Raw genomic sequence first — 11,509 nt, 5'->3', positions numbered from 1 at the left:
ATATACAGGAAATACAGAAGATGGGGGATCTAGTTAAATGACACCATGGGGATGCAATCAACAAAACCCAGACTGGGGGAAACTCTACAGGACAATGAGGTGGGGTGGTTTTTTTTTTTCCTCTTTCAGTAAATCAATGCAAGGAAAATAAAGAGATAGAAGGAGAACCAACACATTAAAAGACATTCAAAGACAGAGCAACCAATCACAATGTATGGACCTAAGTTTTAGAAAACTTACAACATTTATGAGAGAATGAGAAATGTGAAAACTAGATATTTAATGTTGTTAAGGATTTTTTTTTAAAGAAATTTTATTGGGGAACAGTGTGTTTTTCCAGGACCCATCAGCTCCATGTCAAGTAGCTGCTTCAATCCAATTGTGAAGGGTGCAGCTCCTTGGCCCATGTGGGAATCGAACTGCCAACCTTGGTGTTATGAGCCTGCACTATAACCACCTGAGCTGGCCACCTGCCCCGACATTAAGAATTTTTTTAAAATTCTTTTTAAGTGTGATAATGGTATTTTAAAAATCAGCCAGCCGAGTGGCTCAGTTGGTTAAGAGCTCACTCAGGAGTGCATGCGAGCTCTGAGCAACAGGGTCACCAGTTCAATGCCCGGCCCGAGCTGAGCTGCCGCTGAGCTGCTGCCCAGATGGCTCAGTGGATAGGGTGTACACTCTTAACAACAAGGCTGCTGGGTTCGACTCCCACATGGGATGGTGGCTATGCCCACCCACAACTAAGACTGAACTTGGCACCTTGAGCTGAACTGCTGCCTGGATGGCTCAGTGGATAGAGCATGAGGTCTTAACAACAAAGTTGCTGGTTCGACTCCCGCATGGGATGGTGGCTACGCCCACCCACAACTAAGATTGTAACACAGCACCTTGAGCTTAGAGGCCACGAGCTGCTGACCGGAAGCCAGTTGGCAACTGGCGCCCTCCACAATGAAGATTGAAGAACAACAACTTGGTTGGTCCCCTTCCCCAATTCCCGAACACTGCTCCCCTCCCCCAATTCCCCAATAAAATCTTTTTTTAAGAATCATTATCTTTTAGATAATTTCATTCATTTATAAATAAAATGATAGGACATATGGGATTTGCTTCAAAATATTATGTGATGGGAAGTAGACTATGAATAGGGATGTGGCAGTCCTGGCCTGGGCTGATGGTCGTTGGGGCTGGAGGGATGGGACCACAACAACGTTATAATATTCTGTCTTCTTTAATGTTCTACATGTTCATAATTTTGCATAATAAAAAGTTTTACAGTAACAAAAGTCAATATTTATATTAAAGTAGCCCTGCTTCCTTTTCTTTTTATAGTGGTTTGAGTCTTTGTGCATATATAAAAGTACTAAAACTACATGTCTTTTAAAGAAAAGGAAGAAAAAGAATACTCTGGATTGAGAGGGTTGGAAAACTAAAGGTAAAGAGCCCAGTGAGGGGGCTGTTTGAATGACCCCAGGAATGATGGTGATGGCAGGAGGGAAAAGAAAAAAATAGATACTTAGAAAGTAGAACCCAAGTATTTGGTATATTACGGAATTATTGTCAATTCCTTTGTGTTTGGTATTTGGTTGGGTGTGGAGAGTGACAGAGAGATAGATATTGAGTATGATGCCCAGTTTCTGGCTTGGGCAAGTGGGTGGCACCATCTTCTGAAGTAGAAAACTTCAGGAGAAGAGAAAGTTTGAGGAGGAAAGTGGTGAGTTCAAATTTACATACAAGGTTCCTGTGGCACATCCAGGTGGAGCTGTCCAGTTAATTCAAAGGTCCAGGAGGAGGATGGGCAGATATATAAAGTTGGAACCTATTACTATAGAGCAGGGGTCGGCAAACTGCGGCTCTCGAGCCACATGCGGCTCTCTGAGTACATTCCGTCTCAAAAGTTTGCCGACCCCTGGAAGAGCCAATCTTGTCCCTCACAACAATTTAAAAATTATTTGAGAGCCATAAATATATTTTACATAATCACCATTATGTGAATAATAGCCTTTAAAAATTTTATAAATGAAATTATGATAGTTTTATTTTCATTTTCAATTTTACTTCAGAGNCAACAATTTAAAAATTATTCGAGAGCCATAAATATATTTTACATAATCACCATTATGTGAATAATATCCTTTAAAAATTTTATAAATGAAATTATGATAGTTTTATTTTCATTTTCAATTTTACTTCAGAGCCACATGTACGTACCCAAAGAGCCGCATGTGTCTCGTGAGCCGCAGTTTGCCGACCCCTGGCGGCTCTTCCGTCTCAAAAGTTAGCTGGCCCCTGGGATAGAGCAGGTGGTTGCAGCCATGCGGAGGACTGAGACTGCCTGGAGAGGGACCAGAAAGGAAGAAAGGATTCTGGGGAAGAAAAGGAAAATCCATACCCAGAGGAAGGCCAACTTTGAAAGGAGAGATAGAGAAAGAGGAGCCCACAAGACAACGGGAAGGAAGCCATCAGAAAAGGAAAACCACGGAGTGTAAATTTCATGGAAGCTACAGGAAAAGGAACAGGCAAAGGATCAACAGTTTCAAAAGCCACTGAACATTCACATACAGAAAGAAATGAATATTATCCACTGGATTCAACAACAAAGACATTGTTCATGATCTCAATGAGAGTGGCCTCCAGGCTGCTGAGCACATAAGCCAATGGCCTTGGGTTGAAGAGTGAATGGAAGGAAGACAAAGATGCTTCTCATGGTCTGTTCTCCGTCTCCACAGCCTCTTCTAAGGCAGGCTGTCCTGTCCCTGATCCTGTGGCCCTAAATAGCCTTATCCTGTAATATGAAGCCAGTGACCTATGACTTATCTCCTCAATTGACGAAATTACTGGGTAATTAGGTTTCCCTCTCTCTTGGGCATCTGTCTGTTGACAGTGGGAGCTGGGCCAAACAAAGATCCTGCGGTTGACTAGAACTGGAGTGGTCATTATGGGCTGGTGCTGGATGAGAAGTAGAGAGAGGGGAGAATGGAAGAGATGGTCAGAGAGAAACAAAGAAAGAGGGAGGAGAGGAGGGAAGGGTAAGAGAAGGGTAAGGGAGACCAGGGGCATCTGCTTCTGGTGGGCTTGCCATTCTCATTCCAAGCTTCTGTGAGACCAGCTGCGCTTCAGTGTCTTTTCTCTAGGTTTGCACACAGTTTCCACGGTATCACTACAAGGCGCAGCTCCTTTGAGCCAGCCGGATGAGTCTCTATTTCAAAGAAGCTTGAGCAAAACAGGAAGTGAGACAGTGGAGGCGGTGAGTGTGTAGGCAACTCCTTCAAAAAGTTCGATTTTACAAGGAGGAGAGAAATGAGGCAATACCTGGGTAGAGGGATGAGAGCGACATAAAGATATTTTAATGCTATTATGAAAATCGAGAGAGAAAGAGGAGAGGGTAGGGAAGGGGAGGGGAGAGGGGAGAAGCAGAGGTATGGTTGGATCCAGGAGTTCAAATCACGTTATCAGGACTTGGTCCCACTCTCTCCACCTCTCAGCTTTGTTTTCCTCTGGCTGACTTCGTTTGGGCGCATGTTCTCTCTGGAGCATGACCCCTGGAAGCTCCAGGCTCACATTCTACCAGCTGAGGCACTCCAGAAGAACGCAGATTCTCATAGCTTCAGCAAAAGCCACAGAGCTGATGCTGCGGCTCTGAGTAGCTAAGGCTGACAAATGGCATCGAGACGGGGGAGTTCAGCCCCATCTGGGCTGAGAGTTTTCCCAAAGAAAGACTGAAGGTCTGTTAGCAGAAGAAGGGGAAATGGTAAGCCAGCAGATGCCCGTATCGATGATCAGGTTTATTCTGAGATCTGCCATTAGGAGAAGCCACCTCACCTCTCTGGACACTGCTGTCCACATCTGAAAAGGAGAGGGCTGTACTACATATCTCTAATGTCTTTTCCAGTCATAAGGAGTCAAAGTAAAAAAAAAAAAAAGTTAATGTCTCTAAAGTGATTAAGCTTAAAAAAAATTTTTTTTTCTTTCGGGAAAAGACTGAAAACAAAAATGGCCTGAAATTTAACAGCTAAGAAATTGTCCACCCTTGCAGGGTGTCAGCTGTTGAGCTTTGACCATCTGTCAGGCCAGGTATCTCATCTTCCCAGGCAGTGGGGGTAAAACAAAAACGGATGCTAATGGGGAACCACCATGTCCCACGAGCTTGAACTCAGGCCTCGTGACCAGTCCTATCAACCACACGCATGCCACCATCCATGCCATCTTGACCTCCGATTTGGCCCTGGTGAAGACAGGAATCAAGGATAAGACAGGGTCTTGCCTAATGTGTTTATACATGTACCGCACCACTTCTCTGCTCAGTAGGTTTCAGTAGTTCCCTGTTACCAATCAAATTTGGCAAAAAGGCCTCGCCTTGAATTTTAAGACATAGCATGGCCCCGCATAAGCTGACAAACATAATTCCCTCCACTTCTTTGCACATAGTCTGTGCTCCAGCTACTCCAGGCAACTCATTGTGGGACTTCTCCCCATTGAGGCCCTGAAATGACCTGTTTCCTTCTCAATCCCTTTACTAGATCAGTCCTAAACAACCCGTGGGGAAGGACTGAGTTTTGTTTGCGGATGTAGATTGAGCTCCTAGCACGGTGCCTGGTGTAGAGCGGGCTCTCGATAATTGTTGAATAAGGTGAATGGATAAAGAAGCTGCAGTATAGATACACCATGGAATATTATTCAGCAATAAAAAAGAACGAAATCTTGCCATTTGCAACAACATCAGTGGATCTACTGGGTATTACACTAAGTGAAACAAATCAGACAAAGACAAATAACCATATGATTTCACTTACATGTGGAATCTAACAAAACAAAATAAAAACAGACCCATAGATATAGAGAAGAAGTTGATGGTTGCCAAAGGGGATGGGGATAAGGGGTGAGGATTAAAAAAAAAGAGAAAGAAGACTTGCCTGCAAGTAATCCCAATAGTTCATGTGTTTAAATATAGCAGCCTTGCCGTGTTTCCCCTTTAATTTCTCTTGGGAAGCACCACGTTTGGTGTTTTGCTGTAATTAAAAAAAAAAAAGTTGAATAAAATTCCCGGCAATGTACTTCATACTTTTTCACCTGCAGACATTTTTATTCATCTTACTCCTGCTCCCCCAGAAGATTCTCAAAGTCTCAGATGCCCCTAATCTACTCATAAGAGCCCCGATTACATCTGCATTTTATCAGCAAGTGATGTTGTCATACATTGTCCCAGCACACTGTGTTCAAACTTGTTTCATTGCCACTCACCCCCTGACCCCTGTTGGGCTAAGAGGAGCTCCCTGAAGGCAAAGGATAGGTCTCAGCTATGCCTAGCTCCCACGTTTACATGCTGGATCTCAGCAGCAATTAGAATATTATCTGCCATATATTAGGCATGAGTAATACCTGCATAGCCCAGGTGACACAGGCCCCTTTTCTGTGTGCTGGAGTGCTTCTTGCCAAAATAGTGAGGGGAGAGTAGGGACAGGAATCAGACATTGAGTTCTATGTCTCTCAATTTGGAAATTGCCCTCAGACCATAGGACTCTAATCTAAGCCCGGTGATACCTGGTGTTACCAGGTGGCAAGGCCATGTGGGAGGAGAGCTCCACAGGTAGCTCTGTGGGAGACGCCCTCTCAGTTCATCAGAAAGTGCTTACCGCCCTTTGTCTGCCTTACTAGTCTTTGCAAGCCAAACATCACTGAGCCAGGATGCAGGCAGATCTCCACAGAGCAACCAGTATAGGAAAGAACAAAAGAGATGTCTGCACTTAGGCAGCTCCCTTGTACCACCCACGGTGAAGAGGTCTTATAGCATTAGGCATCCAGAAAGAGGGGGCCCACAAAGATACTCCTTTCCTCCCCGTCTCTGTCCACCTTCCTTCAATGCTCATATTATTCTGCACCCAACTCTGATGAGCCCTCCCCTCCAGGTCAGCGGATGAGACTGAAAATTCTACCCCTTTAATCACATGGTTGGTTCCTCTGGTAACCAGAGCCCATCTTTGGTGACTTGGGGGCTTTCCAAAAGTCACCTCATTGACAAAACAAAAGATGCCTTTCTCCATTCCTCACTTGGGAAATTCCAAGTGTTTAAGAACTAACTCTGCCAGGAACAGGGACTAAGACCAAATGTATATTTCTTATTATAAATTACAATATCACAACCCGCCACCACCACTTTTTCCCGGACCCTTCACTCGAGCAACCAGACCCAACACCCTGCTCTTTCCTGCCAGAAATGCTTCCCTGTTCACAGCTTAACCCTGTTGTCCCAACTTTGGTTTTTTGGTTTGTTTGGTCTACTTATTCCATCAGTTCCTAAGAGATGTGTTCTAAAACCTCCCACTATGATTGTAGATGTTAACTTACAATAAAGAGCAACAGGTATTTATTTGAGATCAGAGGATGGACAATTGGAGGGCACAGACCCAGATAGAAACCCACACTGTGTCCCGATTATGGGGTGAAGGCAAGGAGTTTTTATGAGAAAAGGAAGGGAAAGAATTACATAAATAGAAGAAAGGACTTTCTATTGGCATTAAAAAGCTGAATTACTCTAGCTATATACATGGCTGGTTACTGGCTCTAAAGAATGTGCATAATCATTTGTCTTTGTCATCAGGATGACGTCTGTTTTCCTGTTAGCTTTACAGTTTGTAAGACACGATGCTCTGGCCCAGTGCAAAGGTTATTTTGTCCAGTCCAAACATTCCAAAGGTTTAAGGAGCAAGATGTGCAAATAGTTAATGGCTGTTCTGGCTCTATTTTAAAATGGCTTCACTTATGTCAATTTTTCACATGGATTTGTCTATTTCTTTTTATTTCTATCAACTTTGTTATTTATTTGAAGCTATGTTATTTATTAGGTGCTAGTCATCATGCATGAAAAATTATATAATTGAGGCTCTGGATGATGATAAGATTTATTTTTCCTTCTGGCAGGCAGTTAGGGTCTAGACCAGGGGTTGGCAAACTCGCGAGCCACATGTGGTTCTTTGGATACGTACATGTGTCTCTGAAATAAAATTGAAAATGAAAATAAAACTATAATTTCATTTATAAAATTTTTAAAGGATATTATTCACATAATGGTGATTATGTAAAAATGTATTTATGGCTCTTAAATAATTTTTAAACTGTTGTGAGGGACAGGATTGGCTCTTGCAGGGGTCGGCAAACTTTTGAGACTGAACGTACCCAAAGAGCCACATGTGGCTCGCGAGCCGCAGTTTGCCGACCCCTGGTCTAGACAGACACCCTTAATCCAGTGGTTTTCAAGCAGAGGCAATTTTGATCACTAGGGGACATTTGACAGTATCTGGAGACAGTTTTGGTTGTCAGAACTTGGGGCTGGTACTGGTTCATTGGCATCTAGTAGGTACAGGTCAGGGTTGCTGCTAAACATCCTACAATACATAGTCCCCCACAAGAGAGAATTTATCGAGCCCAAAATGTCAATAGCACTGAAGTTGAGAAACCTTGCCTTAATCCAATCAAAAATTGAGCTGACTGGAAGTGGGGCTTCAATCTTTGTGAGGGTTTTTCTGTTTTCAACCCTAGTCTTTTGTTGCTGCCCTCTGGAAATCCCAGCTGATGTTTACTTGAGTTCTTCTACCTTAGTGGCCCTGAACTCTCATTTTTGTCCCCTTAGCATAAGATGCTAGGAGCTTCTCTGCTTCTTCAGAATGGGCAAATGCCTCAAAGCTAATCTGTCTTCTAACCCTTCTCTCTAGCTCTTGGCCCTCAAATCCTCACCCCCTGGGTTGCTCATCTTCTAACACGTGTCTTATGTAATGTCCCGCCCTTCTAAGCTGTTCTTGAGAGGCAGGTGGATCTGTCAATCTGCCATCGCTGGGACCACCCCTCTTGACAGAAGGAAGAAGCTGCCTCGCTTTTCTTGAGTCTTTCAAATGCAGGATTTAGGCTTTGTGGTGATGTTAACAGTGTTTCTTTCTGCCCATACTTTGCCCATTCTGCCTAGAAAGGAGCACCTCTAGCCCCCAGAGGAGGAATGATGATGGGTGCTCTGATTTCCCATAATTCCTGCCACCAGCAAGAGCTATGGGAGTCGGGGTGGGGGTGAGGTAGGGGGTTTACTAGTTACTTAAGAAACAAACATGCCTCGTCATTAATTTTTCCAGTCTCATACAAGGGTAAAATAGTCCAGTCTCATATAAGGAATTCCCATTTTTCCTGTCAACATTATTTTGACCCTGCTTCTTATGAAAGAATAAGCCTGGGATTTAAGGTACTCAGAACATTCGCCTTTTCCCACCAAAGTCTGGTTTATGTTGCTAAAAAACCAACCACTGGGACTGGGCCAGATCTCAAACAGGTGTGGTCAGTTCCCTTTATTAGAATGAATTGTGAATTAGATTATTTCTGATTCACAAATCTCCCCAATTTTAGAAAATGGGGTTGTGTCATTTATTCATGGAATGACAGAGTGAACGAACGCATGGCTGTGCTCCCGTTCCATATCCTGTACTTGCTTTCCTTCCTTGGTTTTCAAGTAAGGCCTTAGTCTTAGTGTATCCCTTGTACTATACGAAATAAGAAATAATGGAAGAAGTAACTCGTACTGAAGCAGAGCCCTCAATCACAAGAATGACTTCCTGAGAAGACAGGAAAGCATTTCTTCCCACTGGGGTAAAAATGGAAGGCACAGTCCAGGGTCGCCCCCTCCTGGTCAATAAGGTAAAATCCTTCACCTCAGAGTTTAATAATTGGTGGGATTGAGTCCTTTATGACCCATCATAGAACTGCAGAATTTCTTGAAACCAAGAGGGAGCGGCTTGCTAAGACACACAGCGAGTTACTAAGGATGCTGGGGTGAGGAGCTGAGATGTCAGAACCCCAGGGCCTAACTTAACAGCCACAGTCCACCAAGGCCAGGGGCTGCCAGCCTTCACCTATACTCATAAATTAATCCCCCTGCAGATTTCAGACCTTCAAATAGCTTTGGATAAGCCTTAGCTCTAAAGGAATATTTTAAATTTAACATTCCAATGTATAATATAAAAAATATGTTTATTCAAAATCAGCCATTTCAGCCATGTATTTTGTACTAATTAAGTTATTCTTGGAACGGACTTCCTTTCTTCCTTCCTTCTTCCTCCCCCCACCCCCCCTTTTTCTTTCTTCTCAGTCTAAGAAACTTTATCCTTAAAACTGTTCATGAAATGATTATGGAATGTTATTTTATTTTTAAACTATATATTCTCTGATATCTTGATCATTAGGGTGAAATATAATGAACAAAATGGAAGAGTTACCATATTATGATTTTTTATTCCTGATGGTTTAAAAATGTACTTGAGATCATCTTTTTGTTTGAAAGAACTGTGTGAGCCAATGATTCATCAAAATTATCTCAAAAATATTTTAATATAATTGGTCACCTATTGGGAGAAATTTCTAAATCATTCCAGCTGCTTCTAGAATTTTCATTATTCAAGCAAGAGTCTTTGAGTGGATTCTTTTAGTTTTGAAAATGTGGGACAAGTAAGCACTCGTTGCCCTCAGTGCGAAGTGGCGTAAAGCTTTTTGTGAATGGTTGATGAGGCCTGCCCCTCCTCAATACCTTTTGATGAGCGAATCTGGTTGCCACAGTTGAAGGGTATAAACTTAGTCTAACAGTCAGGGGCCTCTTGGGGGCAAAATCTCCAGACCCTAGCCACCTCTTTCTACGATTCAAAGACAGGAAAGCCTGTTGGAAGAGATTCTCAGGATATTTTGACAGAAACAAATGCCAAAGGCCCTGAGGAAAAACTCATTGAGAGAAATCTTAACCGGAGGCCAGGGGTTGGGGGGGACGTGAGTGCGGGGAGGTGGTTGGGAAGTGGCAAGGAGCTTAGTGAGGGTTCACAGGGGGAGGACATACCTAGAGGCCCAAGGGTGGATGTCCACAGGTAAAATTAGTTGATTGTATTCAGCTGTGTTCTGTTCAAGTTGGCTAAGACTCTCGTTCAGATGAAAGTATTCAGAAGAGTCTTGTTATGATGCTAAACACCTCCTCTGCATCACTCCTGGAATGGAATGTCAAAAGTCAACGTGCAGCCCAGTGGAGGGCATCTCAGGGCCCCTCCTGGTTTTGTCACTTGACAAACGCTGTGGATTTGCAGGCTCCTCTGTTAGCAGAACATATTTTGCACGTCCTTTTATTAGCCCTCTCAGCAGCCATGTTCTTTATGCTAAGTAAACTGTGTAGCTGTTTATACTAATAAGGGTGTGAGTTTGCAATCCAATGGACTGGAAAGGTCCACGTCTATTATTCCTGGGCCTCAGGCCTGGGCTGAGTCTTCATGGGGACTACATGCTGGTTTCTGCACAGGGTATGGCCGAGGAGAAAGCTCTGGGTCGAGCTGCTGGATGAATCAGTGTGGTCCAAGAGAGCTTTGAACCGGGAACCTGGCATGCTGTCCCAGGCGGTGGCCTTAGGGAGTCAGGCAAGGTCTCTACAAAAAGAGCATCTATCCAAAACAGAAGGCCTTTCAACAGCAACACTGAGGGTGCCTTGAAACACTGGCTGGTGAACGAATCACGCCTCCTGTTCTCTCTCTGCCGACACCTGCAGCAGGATTGACTCCCACTGAACTGAGTGCACCCCTGAGGTTCCTAGACAATTCAGGGAAGAAGGGAGAGACGTTGGGACGGAGACATGGGGTTTGTTGTTCATATGGGCATTCGGGTGCTCCAGCAACCAACTGAAAAAATTAGAGACCTAACTGTGTGTGGTGGAAGCAGATCGAACAGGCTGCGAGGCCTCCCAATTTGTCTTCTCGTCCCAAAAAAAGGAATACCATTTTCTTTCTCTGGCCTACTGCCTTCTTCGTGCATATGACCCTGGAGGAAGCTGGTATCAGCCTCGAGTTCTCTGCCTTCAGGGAGCCATGTTGCTCAGACCTCGTCTCCTTCCCAGCAGCTCTGCTGAAGGATGGGCAGTTCCGAGCCACGTGTTGAGCCATGTCACTCTGCTTCATCACTGTGACCCCAGCCGACGGGACCAGGGGTGAGACACTGACTCCAAGCAGACAAGCCATGAGCTAGCCAGTGGACTACTCCACCTGGTGCTGAGAGGAGCTTCAGTCAAATCTATGCTCTTGACCATTTTAACTAAGATACACAGAGAACGAGATGTGGAGAAATCGAACCTTCCTGTACTACTGGTGGGACGTAAAATGGTACAGATGCTTGATAAACAGTCTGGCAGTTCCTCAAAAAGTTGAAGAGAGTTACCATGTGACTCAGTGATTCCACTCATAGGTATAAATCCCAGGGAAGTAAAAATAATTGTTCACACAAAAATTTGTGCACATATGTTCACAGCAGCATTATTCATAAAAGCCAAAAAGTAGAAACAACCCAAATGTCATAAACTGATGAATGGATAAATAAAATGTGGTCTATCCAAAACAGTGGATGTCACTCAGCAACAAAAAGGAGTGAAGCGGGCCGGCAATGGTTAAGAGCTGGCTTGGGACGCCAGAGGGCCCCGGTTCGGATCCCACATATGAGGGCCAGTGACACTGCCCTC

The 11,509-nt window shown here is 44.0% G+C and overlaps 1 protein-coding gene across 1 annotated transcript in view; it reads right to left on the bottom strand.

Moving 5' to 3' along the window:
- Positions 1–4,915: 4,915 nt before the first annotated feature.
- The window catches only part of LOC109383015 (uncharacterized), a 14,857-nt gene continuing 8,263 nt past the window's right edge, over positions 4,916–11,509 (bottom strand). Inside the window, exons 4-5 of the transcript XR_002124035.1 lie at positions 9,857–10,001; positions 4,916–5,006 (exon numbers count right to left, since the gene is read on the bottom strand). The gene's annotated coding sequence lies outside the window, so the exon portion shown is untranslated. The remainder of the gene's footprint in view (positions 5,007–9,856; positions 10,002–11,509) is intronic.

This window comes from Hipposideros armiger, unplaced genomic scaffold (assembly GCF_001890085.2).
Source record: "Hipposideros armiger isolate ML-2016 unplaced genomic scaffold, ASM189008v1 scaffold_74, whole genome shotgun sequence".
Taxonomy (NCBI): domain Eukaryota; kingdom Metazoa; phylum Chordata; class Mammalia; order Chiroptera; family Hipposideridae; genus Hipposideros; species Hipposideros armiger.
Note: the sequence above shows the minus strand (reverse complement) of the source record. Positions and strands in the feature narration are given on the sequence as shown.